The sequence below is a fragment of the Engraulis encrasicolus genome, chromosome 11, assembly GCF_034702125.1.
Source record: "Engraulis encrasicolus isolate BLACKSEA-1 chromosome 11, IST_EnEncr_1.0, whole genome shotgun sequence".
Taxonomy (NCBI): Eukaryota; Metazoa; Chordata; class Actinopteri; order Clupeiformes; family Engraulidae; genus Engraulis; species Engraulis encrasicolus.
The window spans coordinates 49,950,925-49,972,095 of record NC_085867.1 but is presented as its reverse complement, the minus strand read 5'-3'; the positions used below and the strand labels follow the sequence as shown (position 1 = coordinate 49,972,095).

Sequence of the window (21,171 nt, the reverse complement as noted above, 5' to 3'; positions counted from 1 at the left end):
TCTACAGATGAGTGAGAACATCTTAACCAATGCACTACTGCACCCACATGCCATCATGGAGGCTGACTTTAAAAGTTAGCACTAACACAAGTTGGATGGTCCATTTTCACTGTAGCACAGGATGTGCAATGCTCTATTATTGTCAAAAAGAATGGACTTCTAAAACTTCTGCTGACTTCTGTAAGCAAAGGGCAGTTTCCCATGTCTTCTGGGTCTATTTCAAGTGAGCTCAAGTGCTTAGGAGAATGTTACACCCCTGTATCATTTGCACGCATTAAGCATTCTTAATATGGTCAATTTTCAATAGCTCTAATTCCTGGAGTGCTAGAGTGAGACTACAGCCAATATATATTTCATGATGTCATGAACCTATGCAATGATTTTAATAACAAAAATATGTCTTATATACACTCAATCGTGGTAAATCAAAAGGAATTCAAAAATGTATGTAATAACTATGGTAATTATTCCCTTTGCATCTTTAATTCTGAGTGACTCAGCCTCTCTGTGATGATCTTATACCTGGACACCTATATTGTCCGTCAGTACAATTCATTTTGAAATGTTCTTCTTTGTTGTTTTATCTTATTTGGATGTTTACTAAATTTCACTGATCCCCGTCCCAACTTATTTGAGACGTGTTGCATTTATCAAATTAGAAATGAGTACATATGTCCCCCAAAACAATATTTTTTCTCGGCTTTAACACTTAATATGTTGTCTTTTCACTATTCTCCATCTAATGAATAGATTGAATGTTTTGAAAATGATAGCATTTTGATTTTATTCACTGTTTACCAAACGTCCCAACTTCACCGGAGTTGGGGTTTGTAGTATCTTTGTCTGGGGCACTTCACGGTCTTGTGGCGATTCATGAAACATGGCCAGGCACATTTACCCATCTTCAGGGGGAAAAAAGGTCTAAATTAAAAAAGAGCTTTGTACTCGCAGTGGCCATCGACTTTACAACGCTCTGGTGACCTGACTGGGGCCACATTTGGACAGCTTAAAATGGAATTAATGGTTCATATGGCATATTTCAAAATTCCACACAAGCTTGTGGTTTTTGGTGAGGCTGAGCGTTTTTGATTAATGTTTTATGGGATCATATACAGGACCATAAGGACAATTAATGGCCTGTGCTGGTGTCACAGTTCTCAGTTCCTTACCTCGCCACATGTATTCCACATTACAGAAAGCGAAGCCAGAAACCTCACAGACTTCTGACTCTTGACAGAGTGCTGGCTCCATGTAGGTCCGTTTATAAGGCTTTGTAGTGTCAGAGTTGTATACCACACTTGTCTAAACGTATCCTATCACATTAAGCAGTGTTACGATGACATAAAAGAAAATGAAAAGGGCCTTCATCTTCACAATGTAATTGCTCAGAATCTGCTGATCATAAGACTTGCAGTTAAGGTTGAGTCTTTTGCAGCTTGCCAGAAACAATTAATGGAAAAAGGCCTCGTAATGCCTAATAAGTACAGTTTTATTATCGGAATCCAGGTAACAAGAACTTTGATGTTAGCTGATGATAGGCTTTAACACATCTTACCTGCCAATCAAACTACAAAGCCAAGCATTAACAGTGGTTTTACATCCAACAACTTTTTTTTCTACAACATCTGCTGTCCCATGACTATCTATTTCCTACTTTTTTCCATCCCCCCTTTTAGGGTATGCCTGGGCCTCAGACAGATCATGCTGCTTTAGGCTCTCGGCAGGAGACGAACCCGAAGGAAACTCCCTCCAACCTCCATCTTTGTGCTCACGTTGACACACCCGATGAAGTGATCTAAACTGTGCTGAAAGGTTGGTTCATCAGCTCATGACAGGAACCTGGTGGGGGAGGGGAAGGTATGGGAGATGCTGACAGTGAGGGCTGGACTTTATAGTAAAACTGATGAGAGGGATGCCAGCAGTAAGCTGACCTGAGTTCAGTCCCTGACGATATTCCTGTGGGTCGTCTTCGTTTTTTCCAAACTACTGACAGAGTCATGGGTGCTTTTTATGAGGGGGAAGGCTGAAGTTTTTACAAGTCTGACCTACACATCTCAACCCAGCAATGTACGGATTGCTCGAGGGAGGGGGGTGTGGATAGCAGTGGGGGAATGGGGATTGATCGGGGAGGTCAATGTCTTTGCAAGTCCTAGGATAACAAAAAAGAATGCTGGCTGTGAGGTAGCGTTATAGGCAGCGCAACATGGGAGAGATAATGACTTGGAGATCTGTGGCAGCAAAAAAAATGAAACGGCCAAAGACCAAAGAGAATATTGCCGTCTTGATCTACCTTTGTTTACCTTGTCTGTATTCCTGGTCTGCTCTCATCCTGGCTCTCCCATCGATTCTTCCCTCTTAGTTGTGAACAGAATGGGGGGAAAACCTCACTATGGTGGTGGTGGTAGCATGTAGAGCACGTAGGGCTTGAGTTTCACAAGACTTTCCAAACACATCTGGCAAGAGGTAACATAAAGGTGTCCTGAGAGGTGGGTGATGTCTTTATGAGCCGTCCTTGGCCAAATGAGTCTAATGACCTAATGCAACTGGTTCTCTTGCAGGAGGAGGACACTGGAGGGAGCCTGGAGGCTCATTCCTCTTTTAGGGAGGTATGGGGGAGGCCTGTAGTTGTCTTCTGATTTATGTCTGCAGGTCTGTACTGCAGCCGTTTGGACCTCTATCCATAAGCTTGAATAAAGCACTTGATTATAGTCAGGGGGCATGTTGCCTTGTGGAGGTGAGACTCTGTAAATACACTAAAGAAATAACTTTCCTCACCATTTGTCTAAGCTATGACAGCGCTGCCTGTGTTTTTATTATGATTGTGCCAAACCGCACGCCATAGGTAGCTAGGTAACACAAAACAGAGGTCTGGTGGTTTGCTGGGGAATATCATGCGAGACATATAACTCAAAATCATTGTAGGCTAATAAGGTGAGCCCTTTTCATTACCTTCAGCATGTTTTATTTAAATGCGACCTTAGCACAAGGCCTCACAAGGTGATTTAAATCCACGGCCTTGGACTCTGGACGGCCTTCCACTTTGACGCACTATCTATTTCAGTTGCGGGAGGAATTTCCCGAATTCCCCTCATTTTGTCTGGGGGAGTCACACTGAGTGTAAAATCCCACATTACTCGGACACTAAAACGTCTGAGGGCAGTGGGAAGTGAAGTCGCTGGGGACATCTCTGACTCACACGACTGCAGTCCAGTATCAAATCCAGTGTGAGGTTGGTCAAGGACATTACAGTATATCTCATCTCACATTTGGCACTTGCAGCAGGAGGGGGACAATTTGAGACAAATCCTTGAGAGGAATACCTGTGTGTTTCCTTAGAGCTCTTATCCAGAATTGTTGTATCTTTATTACCCTCCTTCCCCGTGTGCTGGCAGGGAACTTTTTCCCACATGGAAAAGGGGAGAGGAGGAAGAGGAATGTTGGCCATGATCGCTGACCATCTGGTTTTGCTGGGCCACGGGGCGAAGGCGTAAAAAAAGACTTGCGAGTGTGTCACACGTCCAGACGGGGGGATGAGCCCCTTGAACGCCAGTGGCTTCAGACATTTTGCAATGCCGGCCAGCCAAATTACCACCATGTCAAGACACTTTTTATACTCCTTGGTTTACGTGCAACTTTTCCGGGCAAAATGAGAAGCAAGTAGCTGCTCTCATTGTGCAAGGATAAAGAAGCCCTGACATGGACCAAAAACACAGTCATAACATTATTACCAGCCTCCCACCCATCACGGGGGCCACTAGAACTTTGGTGTTTTAAGCAAGTCCCTGGCACATGCATGCACACGCACACACACACGTACGTACGCACACACACACCAGAGACACACACCAGAGACACACACACACACACACACACACACACACACACACACACACACACACACACACACACACACACACACACACACACACACACGTGCGTGCGTGCGTGCACACACCTGACTGGTCTGCTGAGACACACACAATCAGGGAAGTTTCATCAGCAGAATCCCAGAATGCTGTTAAGTGTTAACAGGAATTCACATCAACAAGTCCGACATGCTGTATTTCCCACACATGCTGGTAACTTTATCCCAGATATAACACAAGGGACTCTAAGTCAGGAAACACACATGCATGGGTAATAAATAAGATGAATAAAACATATTGAGTATGTCATTCACATTCCCTCAGACAGTTACTTTCAGTGTAATTCTGCTGTTCATCTTTGACAGGGAAGGAAATGTAGCCATTCAGTCTAAGCTGGCCTTGTATGGTGTGCTGAAGTGCTGACCACTACGCACACCAGCCACCCAGCTAATATTGCCAAGAAAGGCCAGACCAAATCTAGCACAGTATATCCTCTTGGCATGTTGGACTTGGATAGGCACAAAGTCCAACACAGGCCCTTCAAAGATGGACCAGACAGTGGTGTTCCTAACTGTGTTAAGGCAGTAGGTTCAACGTTAGAACTGTGAAATGAAGGTATGCACCTTTTGTAAGGCAGAAAAACAAAGCTGGCCATTCTGCCATTCACCGTAAAATTACATGACTCATTGTCGTGATTTACTTCATGGGAAACTTTCCTTGTCCTCATGTCATAGCTATTCATATTATTTATAACCAGATTTTTGAAAAACGGAAATACGTCATGGAACTGACATCCAGTAGTAAAATATTATGATGTGTCACAGCAGACAGACAGCAGCTGATCCTGGAACAGCTCCACTGCGGTCGACACATTTCCAGTCAAGCCAGCTCAGGCGCCAGCCATGTTTCTGTTTATCCGTCATCATCAGTGCCGCGGTAGCCCTCGTAGCACTAAGACGGCAACAGCCCAGGCCTCTTCCAGGAACCCAGAAGAAGAGTAAAAAGGTGTCGGTCAGTTTTTCATCAGCCTGGCAAGACTAAAACTTAAAAATGAGTCTCTATTTGCTTAGTTGAGATAGCAAAGGATTGTGGGTGGGACCAAACTGTTGTTGTTGTGGTTCAAATGGCCTCTACTGCATTGGATAATAAGACCAATCAAGCAACTGCTTTTCATTAGCTGTAGACATTCTGCTGTCTCCGACCCTCTGCCAAAGCAAAGCCCAAAGCTTCAGAAGGGGGGGAAACCACCTGACTGGTGGGCATCAGGCATCGACACAGCCATAGCCCGCTTGGCAGTGGTGATGGGCAACCTGGATTCATTCATTTACAATCCAGTGTCACATATTCCAAATTACCTGGCTTTGTCTATTCTACCAGATGATTGGCTGTGTAAGAGTCAACTAGGGCAATCACCTGGTTGAGTTGGACAGGTAAAGCCAGGTCATTTGAAAATGTGGCACTGGCTTGTAAAACTAATGAATCCATGTTGCCCATCACTGGCAGTGAGACAACAGCCCAGGCGTTTCTGCTTATAAAAACACAGCCCAGCTCATCCTTCCAACCAAACTTGGTAGGTCCCTACATCTGCTTGCTCGCGTATTTCTGTGTTTTGTTTTTTCCCCCATTTCTTTCTAAGACTTGTGTTTCCATAAACAACTAATCCAATTTTTCTGGCCATTTGTCTTTTTTTCCTGGAAAACCTGAGGATGAGCCAGGATGCTGCAATCAATCTCACTAATGGAAACGGTTAACTGAGGTGGCGGAGATGTTTTATATAGCGCCACTGGGACACACATCGCACATGCATTTTTACACCTTCCACTGAAGCTGCCACTGTAACAGCCCTATACTGAACTGAACGCAAGACTGTGCAGGCAGACTCAAGTTATACAATATTGAAATGCTACTTTCAAGCCACAGTTTTTTTTAAAAGTTTATTTATTTAAGCTAAGACTGTGTGTTTCTGCTGCCTCAATCATTATTTTGTTTGAAGGCATCTGGTAGTTGCTATGACTACAGTCATATACAAAGAATAACAGATGTATCAAGTTTCATTTCGCTCTCCACATATTAGCTTCGCAACTGTGAAAGAGGAGCTGTTGAGATTATTATGGGATATTTGTTCTGCATGCATGCACATAAAAGCACGGATACAATAGGCAATTCAGTAGTACAACTGTTAAGTTATGGACATTCCCAGAGAATATTCCTCGATAGTAAGTCTGGAGTGCATACTTTAACAACAACACTAAGATTTCCTAGCCTGGTCCTGACCATCCCATAATACTACCATTTCATTTCGTATTTATGGTCTGGCATTTGTTTGCTCTGAAGCGATTGTAGAAAGCAGGAAGTTTGCACTCAGTTATAGTTTGAAATTATTGGACACCTCTCACCCAATCGCTGGCAGTTACTCAACAACAACATAGCGCAGACCAATGGCTCTGGCGCAGATGTGTACGTCATTGTCACGAGCGTTCTCCCCCTTTCGTCCCCACGTGGGGGGCGTATTCGATTATTGGCTGTTTTCTGGGGGGGCGTTGCAATCAAAATTCTACTGCTGCAAGCACTCCACAGAGAAGCACGGCCAGACTACAGTAGTGGAGCCAATCCTTTGGCGGAAGTACGTAGGATGGCTCGCGAGGCTAAAGATTTCCTCCCAAAGCCTTAAATCTGATGACGTCCATAAGGCAGGCACTAACCTATGGTAGCCTATATTTCATGCATGACAAAACAACGGATATGATTCACACCCTCAGAAATGATGTAATGAAAGAAAATAATTTGTGGTTGGAATCTGAGAGCACTGCAACGTCCCATCTGCATCCCAGAGCCCTCCTCACGCACATGCTGTGCACCGGTGTCTAGACGCTCAGTGGAGATTTACAAGGGCCAAAAGCCTCACTATCAAAGCCAGTACATGGTGACATAGATCCACAAATACTGCACACTGCTTTAAGTCAGTTAGACTCAGTAAGTTCTACAGTACATCCAAGGCAAGCACTGAAGGGTTGGCCAAAGTAGCGGCATCATTGTGTTACCCATGGCAGTGGGGAACAAACGTCCGATATTGCGCCGGTTGGTTGGCAGTGCCATTGCCAAGTCATCGAGTGAGCAATAAATGTGATAAAATGTCACGGAAACACAAGGCTTGGTTTGTCTTGGTGCTGGCATAAGTAATGCTTCCAGGAAAGGATACCATGCAACCTCTGCAAGTGCTTACCAAGAGTGGGATCATTAAATTAGTCGACCACAAAATGCTATTTTCTCTCCTTTTTGGAAAAAAAGAGAGAATGATGTTAGACTCTCTGGTCTTGATCCATTTTCCAAAGCAAAAAAAAAGACTGAGAAATGAATGGACTTTCACTTCTTAGAAATCGTTGTCACAATAGATAAAAAAATACAGTAGGGTTCCGATGAACTCGTTTACCCTATTCTTTGTATATCACAACATACATCTTCTAAAAGTTCATCACACATTCTGATAGTCTTGTCAATGAAGAATCATTAGCTAATAGAATATAGCATCATCATTTGGTCTACATCGTTTAAAAATATCCAGTTTTATAACAAAATTGATTATATGGCATGCACGTCAATGATCAGGAACAGTCCTTATTCTACAATGCAATACTCGATAGCTCAGCTCTGGCTCAGCAGAAAGAAACATCTTAAGTTGGCTATAGTTCTCACTCTGAACTTTATACCCTCCACTGTGTCTCTTAACTTTGAAGTCAAAGTTGTTATATACATGTGAATACGGGGCATTGAGAAAGGCAAAACTTTGTGTCACAGAGAGCGAATCACATAGCATAGATGCCATAAAACAGAGAGAGAGAGACGGGGAGAGAGAGAGAGAGAGAGAGAGAGAGAGAGGTGGGAGAGAGAGAGAGAGAGAGAGAGAGAGAGAGAGAGAGGTGGGAGAGAGAGAGAGAAAAAAATGTTGTCAGTAGTCACAAACAATGTCACCGACAGACGAACAGATACTGACTCACACATTCAGTATACGGTGGGCCTACTTACATGTATCTGCATGCACACAAGCCAACTCATGGCCATTTGTCATGCTGCCCATTTCCATTCCAAAATCAAAGGAGAAATGCTGTCCACCCACATACAGGCAGAGGCTGCTGCGCAACAAAGTAACACAAACTGACACTTAAGTCAGTGGCGTTTTTAGCCCAATATTACCACAGGGGCCTGACAGGGGCCCACATGTTTTGAGGGGGGCCCATGTACCTTATATTCTTCGACCTTACTTTTGCCAAAATATCGGCCTTTTTCTAAACCCAGTGTTGCCTAAAATACCTGCAAAAACACATGCTTCATTATCTGAAGCACATACTAAGCATGTAATTAATTGAATTAAAAGTTGCTTCATTTTGCATTATCACCCATTCATTCAGCTCTAACATACAAACTTTCTTCATTTACAAAAATGTTGAATTTCATGAGCCTAAAGCTACATCATGCAGCTCTTGGCACTACGATCAATGATAACCTACACAGTATTTGGCATCAATGGGTTAACCAACTTACCAATGTCATATTTAATCTAACTGTTAAATCACAATGAGCTGCATGCCTTGTTTGAAATGTGCTATACCAATTATTATTATTATGGAAAAAAATATAATGGCAAGAACATACAAACTAGGGATGTGCAGTTTTGAAAAAAAAAATGTGTATCACAGTTTTCTTGATGACAATTGATATCTGCACATTTTTTTTATATAAGTGGCACTTTCCCCCAAACCTTTCTAACGAAAAGACTGAAATTAAATTTAAAAAATAGATAAAATCATGAATTTAAATTAATCTCCATTTCTATTTTATCACTTCTTCATTTCAATAATATTTTTATAATTTACAGTCTATATTTCTCTATCCAACAAAGTCTCAAATAAGAGAAAATGCAACATTGCATAAAATAGCCTAAAATCTCCACCACGGGGCAGTCAGTCCCAGTAGTATATTCTTTCAAGGAAGAAGGGTTAAATGATTATAAGCAGCTGCTAATTTCTCTGGCAGCTGTTTTGGGCTTTTTTTCTAAGACAGCCCAAAACAGCTTATTTCTCTTACACCTGGCAACACTAGTTGCTTATTTCACGTTCTACACCTGGCAACACTGGTTCCTAAGTCCGGCATCGTGTTGCTTGCGCTTGACTATAGCGACAGAACAGTGGGAACAGAAACGAAACAGACTGAAGACACGGAAAACAAACGGATTTACTGCCATTGTGTGAACATTTCCTTTGAATTAAAGGCCAAATCCAACGTAGAAGGTATTTTGTCCGGTAGTTTGTGTCATATGGCGATGCATTTTGCTCCTATTTTGCACCCAAATCATTTCAAACAGCAATGTAGCAATGTATGTTGTCTGTCCATTGCATTTGTAAGCTAGGCTACTTTAGCCTATGACAAAACTAATAAGCAGCCTTAATAGCAGTGCTGCAGCACACACAGTTGGGATGGCAATTAAATACCGTTATGAATCTGAGAACTGTTAATAATTAATAAAATAGCACCACATAGAATTGCCTTTTAACTCAGCATACAGTAGCCTAAGTGCCCAAACCGAATGCATGCCACCATTCCGCTTAAAACCGGCTTATTCCTCACCTACAGAAACTTTAGGAAATTAATTGTTTCCTCACTTCAGCATGTTATACAAATGCATTTAAGTCCAGCGATGATAGCTCCAAAAATGAAGTAGTTGTAGCTCACAAGTCTGCAGGTCGCTGCTTGCAGCAGGTGGAACATGGAGCGAATCGGGTCGAGTGCGTGCAGGGGCAGTGGCAGCACCTTACCCGAGCCTGGGGGCAAAGTATTGACGAAGGACCCCCTACCCAACATGTGTAATGTCACTAGGACCCAATTCTATACCCCCTCTGTGCCTGGGACAACTGACCCTCCTAGTCCCTTCCTGTGTGTGTTGCACTTGGAATCCGTCAATGTACGTTGCAAACCTGTTAGACAATATTATTTTTTTACATCATTGGCTGGCACAGGGGCCCTAGGGGGGGCCAGGACCAATCCTACAGGGGCCCAGGCCCACCCTGGCCCCTGTCTAAAAACGCCCATGACTTTAGTCACAACCTCTGAGGCTTATTTTTGCCCTCGCATTAGATTAGTGAGCCACTGAATTCTCCCTATGCACAGGTGTTGTTTGGGTTATGGGGCAGCTCTACATTTGAGAAATAAATAATGAAAGGAAAAAATAGCCCGAAAAAGCATGTTAAGCCCACTCAAGGGTCATAAAAAATACACCGGTGCAGTGCTGCCTGATATAGTTTTACGCTTTCCCACTGGAGAGAGACAGAAGTGTCACCAAAAGACACAAAAAGAAACCAGAAGCACTTCAGACCCGATGTAGTAAAAATTGAAGATCATAGCTTTGGACAGTCAGTTCACAGCGTGATGAAATTCCAGTCCTGTTTGGATACACTAAATCAGATTGATGAAACGCCACGAGGTGAGGATTTGGGAAAACAACATGATTACTTTTTTCCAGCCTCTCTCTGACATAGCACATTTGATCGGGGCACCCCTTCTCCCCTCCCTCATGGCCGACGCTCTTTCTGCCCACACCATAATATAAAACCAACATTGGGGTGGAAGTGTAATGGTGTGTGGCTCCCAAAACAGACCACAATCCTCAGGTGCCTGAGGGATCGATCCCCCCCTCACCAAAAACCACATGTGCCTCTGTGTAAAGTACTTTCACCTCACTCAGACACCAATGGGTAGGCTCTTACGTGCACACGCATTGGCACACTTACTGTACAGGCTAATGCATACAGTGCAGTACATGAGTATTCATCATGGCTATTTATGTTCACATAAAGGTTGATGTGTGTGTGCGCTGTTAAGTATCAGAGTATTCTTGTTCACACATTACAAATGCGTAAAAAAAACTGATTGCAACCACCAATAGAAGGGCACAAACACAGACAGATGTGTACATACAAACACAGACACATGCACGTGCACACACACACACACACACACACACACACACACACACACACACACACACACACACACACACACACACACACACACACACACACACACACACACACACACACACACACACACACACACACACACACACACACAGGTGTGCATGCAGACAGTACTCTCACTGGCCCTTCCCCACTCGCTGTGAATTTCAAGCTTCTCTTAACACTGACCAGCTGCCTCTCACAAAAGTCCTGTTTTCTGCTGACTTACGGTCTGTTAAAGTGGGAACTTTCTCCCCCCCTTTCTTTCTGTTTCTCTCTCTCTCTCTGCCTCTCTCTCTCTCTCTCTCTCTCTCTCTCTCTCTCTCTCTCTCTCTCTCTCTCTCTCTCTCTCTCTCCCTTTCTTTCTGTTTCTCTCTGTTTCTCTCTCTCTCTCCCCTGCTGTCTGTGGGGGCAGGCAATCCCTCCACTCACCACGCAGTAAACCCCTTGGACTTCTCCTTCACTTTCCTCGCTCTCTCTCTCTCTCTCTCTCTCTCTCTCTCTCTCTCTCTCTCTCTCTCTCTCTCTCTCTCTCTCTCTCTCTCTCTCTCTCTCTCTCTCTCTCTCTCTCTCTCTCTCTCTCTCTCTCTCACACACACACACACACACCGCCCATCTCTTCTTCCCCTCCACTCCAGACTGGGGACAGTAAATTAGGATTTTAGGTCAAGTCTGGATGTATGTAATGAATGACTCTACCAGATGTTCCCCAGCTCATTAAACAGGAAAGCATGTCATTCAAGTGCAAGCCATTGCATAATGCAGTAGGCAGCACTACATCACGCAACTGAGCAGGAGATGAATAACGACTTCATAAAGTACGTAAAGAATGCCACCACATAATGTCACTGAGTTTGATTTGCCTCATTAAGTCAGAATGACTACAACTGTATGAAACTCCACAAATTAGTCCCCAAAGCGGCATGTCATATTTACAGTAATAAATATCATCACACACAGCACAGGCAGTGAACAGGACAATAAAACAACTACATGCATTGTAAACACCAGTTTACAGTACTATTTTCGGTACCATGTGGGCGTTTTGTTTGTAGCCGGGCGTGTGTGCGTGCATGCATGCAAAATCAGGGCTCCTGAGCTTACCTGTGGCAGGGTACCAGCTGCCTCCAAACTGCTGTGCGGGTGTGTGTGTGTGCGTGTTGTCGCCCCGTGTGTGCGCTGAGGCAGCCAACTGACCAACTGGCACACCGTTTCAGTCAGTGAACCCAGAGCCCAGGCGGACAGGTGAGGAGCAAAAGGTGGCTGGTCCCTCCAGGAGAGGCTTGCTTTGCTTTGCTTTGCTTTGCAGTCGTGCTGTGTTTCTTTGTCTTTCTTCTTCAGCTCCCCCTTTCCTTCCTTCTCTTTTTGTGTGCGTCCTCCTCTGGCTCGCCAAAGACTCCAGTTCCCTCTGACTCCACAGGTCCTGCTGGGCTTAGTTTCACCTTTAGACCCTCCTCTGACAGGCTTGATGTGAGTGAGGTGAGGGAGGAGAAGAGGGAGAGAGGAGGAGAGAGGGACAAAGAGAGAGAAAAAGAATGTTCCCCTCCTTTTAATACGGGGGAAGCCTTTGGTCAGACACCCTGACGTTTTGAGACTGCCCTTATATAGCCCTCCTTGCCTTCTTCCTCTCTCATCATCATCACTTTCTTTTCCTCCTTTCTTCTTTCCTCTCTCTGTCTTTCTCACTCACACTCTCACACACACTCACTCTTTTCCTCCTCCTCCTCCTCCTCCCTCAGAAGCTCAGATGCTGTGTCTTGAAATGAGATGCCTATGTTCCCGTTTGCGCTCTCCGAGAGTACAGTGTAGGAGAGCAGAAGAGTGTGGGAGAGAGAGAGAGAGGGAGAGAGAGAGAGAGAGAGAGAGAGAGAGAGAGAGAGAGAGAGAGAGAGAGCAGAAGTGAGAAAATGACTGACTGCTAGTGTGAAGATAGAAGTGAGAATGGAAGAGTGAAAGATAGCGTGAAGGCAAGGAAAGGGAAGACATTCAGAGCTCAGATAAGAAAGATATGTAGGTGGAATTTTAAAAAAGGATAGTGAGAAAAGTGCATCGTGGCTCAAGTGCACATTTAAGCATACTGCACATGGCAAAGAAAGAAAAAAAATGGCAAATGTTTTTTACCTTCACTGTCCTTCTCTTGGAAACTTTTCCGGTCAGCAGCTGTGTTGTGACCATCAAAGTGAAACACAAGGTGTGACATGTATATTGTTTTCCAGTTCTGCTCCCCTTTTGTCAGGATCCTGCGTCATCCATCACTGAACTCTTTCTGACACCTTAGTCAAAAGCCCCTCAGGGCAAAGAGTAGGCCAGGGTCCACTGAGCTCTGTGAAAAAAGTCATTGTGGAGAAATGTATTGTTAGGTCTATGAAAAATACATGCTTAACCTGCCAATAATTAAAACCTCTTTGAACTCATAACCTCTATACTGCCCTACCATTTCAGAACGCAGTATCTTGAAAATGGTCGAAAAATGAGTTTAGACCGGGAATTGGCTTTAAAATACCTTCTTTTTCTTGTGTTAAAAAATGTTGGTCCAACCTTGTCCTGTTTCAGAAAAAAACGACAAAAACCAATTATACTGCGCTTTTTAGTTTGAAGAGGTTACGTCGTACTAGCCAAGAACGCAGTATATCACGCAATATACTGCACTTCTCCATTGAAACCGTGGTTTTGGTGTAGACAGTAATACCACAGCAGAACGCAGTATATCGATTTTCAGCTAAAAAGTAATTGTTGTGTTTTTTTTGGCATGGCGTGCATAAATTTCCACCATAAAAAATATTATATGGAAGTGTCATCACCACTTTACCTTCAACACAGTTGCATGGCCAGAAAGGAAACTTTAAAGCCTTTTTTCTCAGTTTACCAGTATGGAATTATACTGCGTTCTGAAATTGTACGTCAGAATGAGTAGAACTGTGCAATTTTCTTGATAGTGATATTTCTGATGGACAGTAGTAGTGGAATGGTGGGCCCCCAGTGTGTGATTTTCCCAATAAGAACAGAATGGGGATGAGTTTTAGTCATGTGACTTTACAGGCTATGTCATTTGGTCAGTCGGAAACTGTTTTGTGACTTAGGTCTGTTGGCCTTATCATGAAAAAATTCACGAAAATGAGCTCTGTATGTACAACTTGCCATGACTGTCACGTTTCCTAGGTATCAAATGCCATGTTCTATTACTGTAGATGCAGTGTTATATTAGCCAGGCTAACATGCTACAACGTGCCATAAACACTAGACAGAGAACTAGACATAAGACATGTGTCTCACATGAGTCACTAACAAACAGGACATCAGGATTTTTTCCTTCATGTTGAGGCTGGCAATTGTCCTGTATATGAGTGCTGTCTCCATAGAAGCAGCATCCTTTCTTCTGACTTTTATTCTTTCTCAGCTGCTATTTGCTTTGTGTGTGGGTCCTGTAAAATGGGACAATGTGCAGATGGGAATGCTTTCCATTATCCAGGCTGGCTGTGTTTTGTCTACAGTGGCTCGGATAAATTTCAACACAAAATAGCTCATTATGTCGGCCTATAGGCCCATGTTTTGGCTCATTGTATTGAAAAAGTCAAATATCACAAAATGTGTCATCAGCTCATCATATCATATCGTATCATACTACAACAATCACTTTTCGTACATGTTTGCATTATATTATCTGTACTTTACAACTCCAAGCTCTAAAACAAAACAAAACAAAACAAAAACATCTGTCATGTGCTGCAAGACATTCGAAAATTTTTACTATGCTTCACGGAGCCGTTTCCGTTTCTTACCTGCCTGGCGTGATCAGAATGGGATGTCTTTTTAATGTTTTACATTAGGGTTGTTTGCAGCTGCTAACAACTGTGCAATATTGCAAAACATTATCCAAACATTCTCTTGAGGCCTACCAACTCACTCAACTACTAAACGCACGCAAAGCAGCAGGCCCAGACAACATACCTGGCCGAGTGTTGAAGGATTGTGCAGAAGAGCTGAAGGATGTCTTCGCAGACATCTTTAACATCTCTCTGGAGCAAGCAGTCATCCCATCACTTTTCAAAGCTGCTACCATCATACCCGTGCCGAAGAAATCATCACCATCATGCTTCAATGACTACCGTCCTGTAGCACTGACGCCCATAATCATGAAGTGCTTCGAACGGCTAGTCCTGTCACACATCAAAGCCACCCTACCCCCCACCCTGGACCCCTACCAGTTCGCATACCGAGCCAAGCGATCCACGGAGGATGCAATCTGGCTCTGCCCCCTCCATCCAGCCCTCACCCACTTGGACAATAAAGACTCATATGTGAGAATGCTGTTCATTGACTTCAGTTCAGCATTCAATACCATAATACCACAACAACTCATCAGAAAACTGGACAAACTAGGTTTCAGCACCTCCCTCTGCAACTGGCTGCTGGACTTCCTGATGCAGAGACCACAAGCAGTACGGGTAGGGAATAACACCTCAAGCACCCTGACCCTGAGCACGGGGGCTCCGCAAGGTTGTGTTCTCAGCCCCCTGCTGTTCACGCTGCTGACACATGACTGCACAACGACCCACAGCACTAACCATCTAGTGAAGTTTGCGGATGATACAACACTGGTGGGCCTCATCACTAAGGGCGATGAGACCCACTACAGAGAAGAAGTAGACCTGCTGGCCAGATGGTGCAAAGACAACAACCTCCTGCTGAATGTCAACAAGACCAAGGAGATTGTCGTCAACTTTCAGAGGGTCCAAAAACAACTGCCACCCACTGACCATCGACGGTGATGCTGTGGAGAGAGAGTGAGCAGCACCAAGTTCCTTGGAGTGCACATCAGCGACGACCTCTCTTGGACCACCAACACTACATCACTGGCGAAGAAGGCCCATCAGCGTCTCTACTTCTTGCGCAAACTAAAGAAGGCAAGTGCTACACCCTCCATCATGACAACATTCTACAGAGGAACCATAGAGAGCGTCGTGTCCAGCTGCATCACAGTGTGGGGAGGAAGCTGCACGGAGAAAAACAGGAAGACACTCCAGCGTGTTGTGAACACAGCGGAAGAAGATCATTGGAGTACCACTCCCTCCCTGCAGGACATTTACACCGCACGCCTCACCCGGAAAGCACTGATGATCATCAAAGACACAAGCCACCCTGCACACAAACTGTTCAGCCTCCTGCCCTCTGGAAAGAGGTACAGGCGCCTCCGTTCCCGTACCACCAGGCTTGCAAGCAGCACGATGCATCAAGCAATCAAGATACTGAACACTCAACCCACTCTCCCTTCACTGTCAGCCTCTAGCCAGCCAGGCCACTGACAACGCTCCCCCCCCTCATCCCCACCACCATATCTGCGACTGAACATTCCCACCTGCACTACTACATCTGTGACTGAACTTTCAACCTGCACTAACTCAAAAACATACACATGCACACACACACACACACACACACACACACAACACACACACACACACACACACACACACACACACACACACACACACACACACACACTTCTGCACTAAACCCAAACATACACACACTGACACACAACTCATACTCACACACATACACACACACACACACACACACACACACACACACACACACACACACACACACACATACACAGGTACACAGACACACACACAGACGCACACCCGCACTTTCTACCTGCACTAAACACACACACACACACACACACACACACACACACACACACACACACACACACACACACACACACACACACACACACACACACACATACACACGCACACAAAACACATACAAACACACACACACACACATACTGCTGCTGGTGTATTTAATAAACCTATTTGAATTATTTATTTTCTTCAAATGCTACTATTACTATGTCAGAACACTATAAGGGACTTTTTAGAAAAAGCACAACAAAATACCTCCTCTTAATGTATGTTCTCTACAAGTCTTCTGTTGTCCAGTCTTGCACTTTAAATGTCTGTATGAGCAATGTCTACGTCCATACTGTCTATGTCCATGTATGAGTACTGTCTATGTCTATACTGTCTATGTTCTTACCTAGATTAGTCTATGTCTGCATGGGAGAGCAAGAAACGCAATTTCAAATTCTTTGTATGACCAGTGCATGTAAAGAAATTGACAATAAACTTGACTTGAACTGGACCCAATCTCACCTGCAGCAGGAGAAAAGCCAAAATAGCAAAATAGATCAAACGTCTGTCAATTGTGCTATCTAGGCCTACAGTTTGTTTTGCTACCAGGTTAAAGAAACGTTAGCTTCCAAAAGTCAGTTCGAAGGCATAAATAGCATGTAGGCTATGGTTTTACTATTTGGTTAGTTCACCAAAGTCATTAGGCTTTAGATTTTTGGCTCTTTTCTGAGATGCGGTTCTTTTGGCTTAATATGGCCAGAGAGAGTAGACTTACTTAAAGAATCTCTGAGATGGCTCCCCATACAAACATATTTCTCGCTTAGTTTCTGGTCTGCTCCTGTCGTGTTTCTGACCTGTCTGTAACTCCTGCCGATGCCCATTATCAGGGCTGGACTGGGCCAAAAACTCAGGCCTGGCATTTTCAGCCAGACCGGTCCGCCCGCCATTGAGAGAGATCAGCATATTAAGTCATCTAATATTCTAATATGTGTTATTTTGACCACAACAGCTACCATTAATGTTTTAAAATCTCACTCAAAAAGGCCTGCTGTAGAGGCATGAGGACTGATATGATTAAAGGGGAAGGCCAGGCCAAAAAAATCAGCAGTCCACCAGGCAAATGCCCTGTATGCCCTATGGCCAGTCCAGCCCTGCCCATTATACATCTTGGCCAAGTATGTGCTGTTTTCACAAAAACAAATTGAGAAAAAAGTGTTTTCCTGCACCAAATCTCATTCTCCGCTCAGCCATCATTCGGTGTAATTTCAGCACACTGAAATTGGAACGCCCCGTAGCCCCTTAATGCAGATGGGGTCGCCGGCGGGCTTACGCTTGGTACTCCTGAGCTCGAGAAAGTCTACCGCATAGACATTTCTTGGCCGTGGTAGTACGTCAGCACCACGGCCAGCAAATTTGCCCCATAATCCAACTTTCTCAGCTTCTCGAGTGCAGCGCCCACGGACCCTGTGAAGCACTTTTGATGATTGGTCCACCGCATGATCCTGGGAAGTCCGTTCTCCAGTAAGAACGAAGATGTATGCATACATGATTAATCTAATGATAGTGAACTAACGACTCTTTGAAAGGAACAAGCAACTATGATCCGTATCCCGCCAGAGAGCCAGAAATGACATCTCTACAGAGAAACCCTTTTGAGTGCTACCTTGACCAGCTCTGTGGCATTAAACCTGTAGGCAACCGTGACCTCCTGTCCCAGACCCTCCAGTGCTTGGTGAGGGCAACTGAAAGGATTGTTGGTGAGAATCTACAACACTGGCCTTATGCACAAACCTCTCTGTGTTGCCAGTGACCTCATTTACCCTTGCCACAGCTTCTTGACTCTGCTCCCCATTGGGAATAAGCCTGTGGAGCCCGTGGGTCAGTACCACCAGGCTGAAGGATTGCTTTATTCCATCATGAGACAGAGAGGATGCTCGACTGTCTAGGCCTACCTGTTATGTAATGGATCTAACCAAAACTCTTGAATGTAACTGGTCACTAAGAATATTACCTTGAGGAGTCTGCATTCTGTCCTCTTTTTTCTCTCATTTCTCCCATTCTTTCTTTCATTCTCACTTTCGCTCTGTCATCTCAGTCTTTCACTCCTTGCTGTAGTCTTTGCTTCTTTCTCTCCCTCTGCTGCTCTCATTTTCACTCACTTTTGAGCTTTCAAAGGAAGCCAGCACACTTTCATATCTTGTAAACTGAATTTGATCTGGCTCTCACTACAAAGTGTGTTCCTATGGAGGAAGTGTATGAGGCTGGGATTTCGATTTCTGCTGAATGTCGGTGGTGTCTGTTCACATGTCTGTTTGTCTGACCCTTTCACTTTGATCATTGGACACACTGCTTTCTGTCCACGTCTCAGGAATGTGCTGAGATTCTTCCAGACATAACCACAATCAGTAACCGTATATCACGTTACAAATAATTTCATTGTATTTGAAGTGTATTTTCTGTGAAGTAAACACAGACTCGGTAAACGATGGGCAATTGTTTTGAGGGCTCCGTCTTGAATAATGTAAACTGCCTTGAACTCCAACTGCTCCAGTCCATCAGCATGGTCCTCAAACACTTTGCCAAATAGCTGATTGACGGTCCCTTTCTAGAGCCGCGGTGTGTTTATCTTTGGAGTTTTGTATCACTTGGGCATCTGACTTAAACCCCAAGACATTTGGCTGAAGTAGTCATGTCTTCAGCAAGTGTGAATACTGGGGCAGTAGGCTACGCTCTACTTATTAAACTGGGTTATATGGAGGAATTATGCAGTCTAAAAATATGTTTATTTGGTTCACAATCATTTACAGAATATTTATCTGCCTTTGCAACGGAATTCAGATTGGCTGATGTGACCATTATTTCCGTGGAACCTGACAAGCGTGCGACTAAAGCAGGCTCAAACTACACGACTCCCGATTTTGTGTCCGACTTTGAAGTCGGGTTGCGCCACACACATGATCGCAACTGTCAATCTTATCCCTGATCGCAACCACACAAGACAATGCCCAACGTTCTATTTCCAGTCGCAAATATCAAACAGTGTTCTCTCTTTGAGCAGACTCTTTGAGCTGCCAAAGTTCTATCTTAGAACGTCACACACGGCTAGGAAATCTTGCCCGACAACCACAATGGTACTGGGGGGTAACGTTTCAACGATTGTCAAAAGGGGGGTTTTCAGTCGCGAATCAGGCCGATAGTCGTGTAGTTTGAGCCTAGCTTAAGTTAGCCGCGCATAGAATCTTCATGTGGAATGCAGGCGTATCTAAGGGGTCGCGCTGTAGGAACCGTGCACATGATCTATGGAAAATTAAATAATCACAACGTCGGCATTCCAAAAGAAGATTCTAGACGCGACTAAGTTTCACAACCGCGTAGCAACGCGTCTATCACAAGATTCTGGTGCAGTTGGTTTCTACAACTTTGCAGACAGTAGGGGCCTGATAGATTTAAAAAGTACCATACTCTAATGGTTGTCTGGTGGCAAACGCAGTTCGAAAAGAACGCACAAGGCAGCATGGGTACTCCCAGGCTACCCTAATGGCAGATAATCTGAATAATGGCCTTCGAGGTCGACCAGTTGCACAAAGTTAATGTCTTGGCGGCGGCAACTCCGTCTCCGTGCGAGAGCTCTGTGCTGCCACCTCGCCATTAACTTTGAAATCATTTAGTGCATGTGGTTGACCAGACTTAGCTCTGATCAACTCTGATGTGACAGTACGGCTACCAAGACACTAAAATATGATGTAAAATAGCATAAAACTTTAATCCATAGTATAGCATGTGTTCTTGGTATGGCCTTTCAGATGCATGTGCAACGCCTTGGACCCAAGAAAGAGACCCAAGTACATACACAAGCACAGCAAGAACTTCAGTCCCATCACAGAAATCAATTCTTGACATACAGTAAGAATGTATCTAACAGGCATTGCAAAACGATGCCTAAAGGGGCCCTGCCGTGGCACAACCGGTGGGGCACTCGCCTGCTGTGCGGCTGACCCGGGTTCGATTCCCGGCCCGGGTCCTTTACCGACCCCTCCCCGTCTCTCACCCAATTCACTTCCTGTCCATCTCTCACACTGTACTATCAAATAAAGTAAAAAAAAAAATAAAAAAAATAAAAAACTATGCCTAGAGGAGTGGGCTATTCTCTGGCAGAGGCGTTGGAGGCCTGTTAGTTTGGAAAATGTTTGAGTGAGAAGTAAAAAAAGAAACAGAATGAAAATGAATCCTGGGTGGATCACAATGTCTGTAATCGTCATTAGTAGTCAAACTCTTCCAACCCCAACCCTCCTCCTCTTCAGTGTGCGAGGATCTGCAAAATATCTTGTGGAAAAAGTAGTGAGAAGCAGAGGTCTAATACTCCAAAGCTGTTAACAGCACAGTTGAGAGTAAAGAGATCGATGCAAAGGATAACATTTTCAATGAGGCAGAGGTGAAAACTCGACCGCCTCTGGCAGCAGAAGACAGGCAGTGCCCCACTCTCTGAGGAGTAGTTTCCTCCAATCTCAATTTGTCAAGCGTTTCATTTTCCAGCAAAAACCACAGCCAGGTGAGGAGGCCCCACCACCGTTTCCTATATCTGTTTGGCAGTTTCACATACTTGGCTGCATGAAATGCTGAGCGACCTTGTCCAAAACCTCTCCACACGCCGAC

At 44.3% G+C, this 21,171-nt stretch overlaps 1 protein-coding gene across 6 annotated transcripts in view; it reads right to left on the bottom strand.

The window, feature by feature from the left end:
• The window catches only part of tnca (tenascin Ca), a 52,894-nt gene extending 40,364 nt beyond the window's left edge, over positions 1 to 12,530 (bottom strand). For 2 of the 6 annotated variants that reach the window (XM_063210844.1, XM_063210845.1), the window contains exon 1: positions 11,978 to 12,527. The gene's annotated coding sequence lies outside the window, so the exon portion shown is untranslated. Of the gene's footprint in view, positions 1 to 11,977 lie in introns of all 6 variants that reach the window. The other 4 variants (XM_063210847.1, XM_063210843.1, XM_063210848.1 and 1 more) reach the window with 4 other exon arrangements.
• Between the last annotated feature and the right edge of the window lie 8,641 nt (positions 12,531 to 21,171).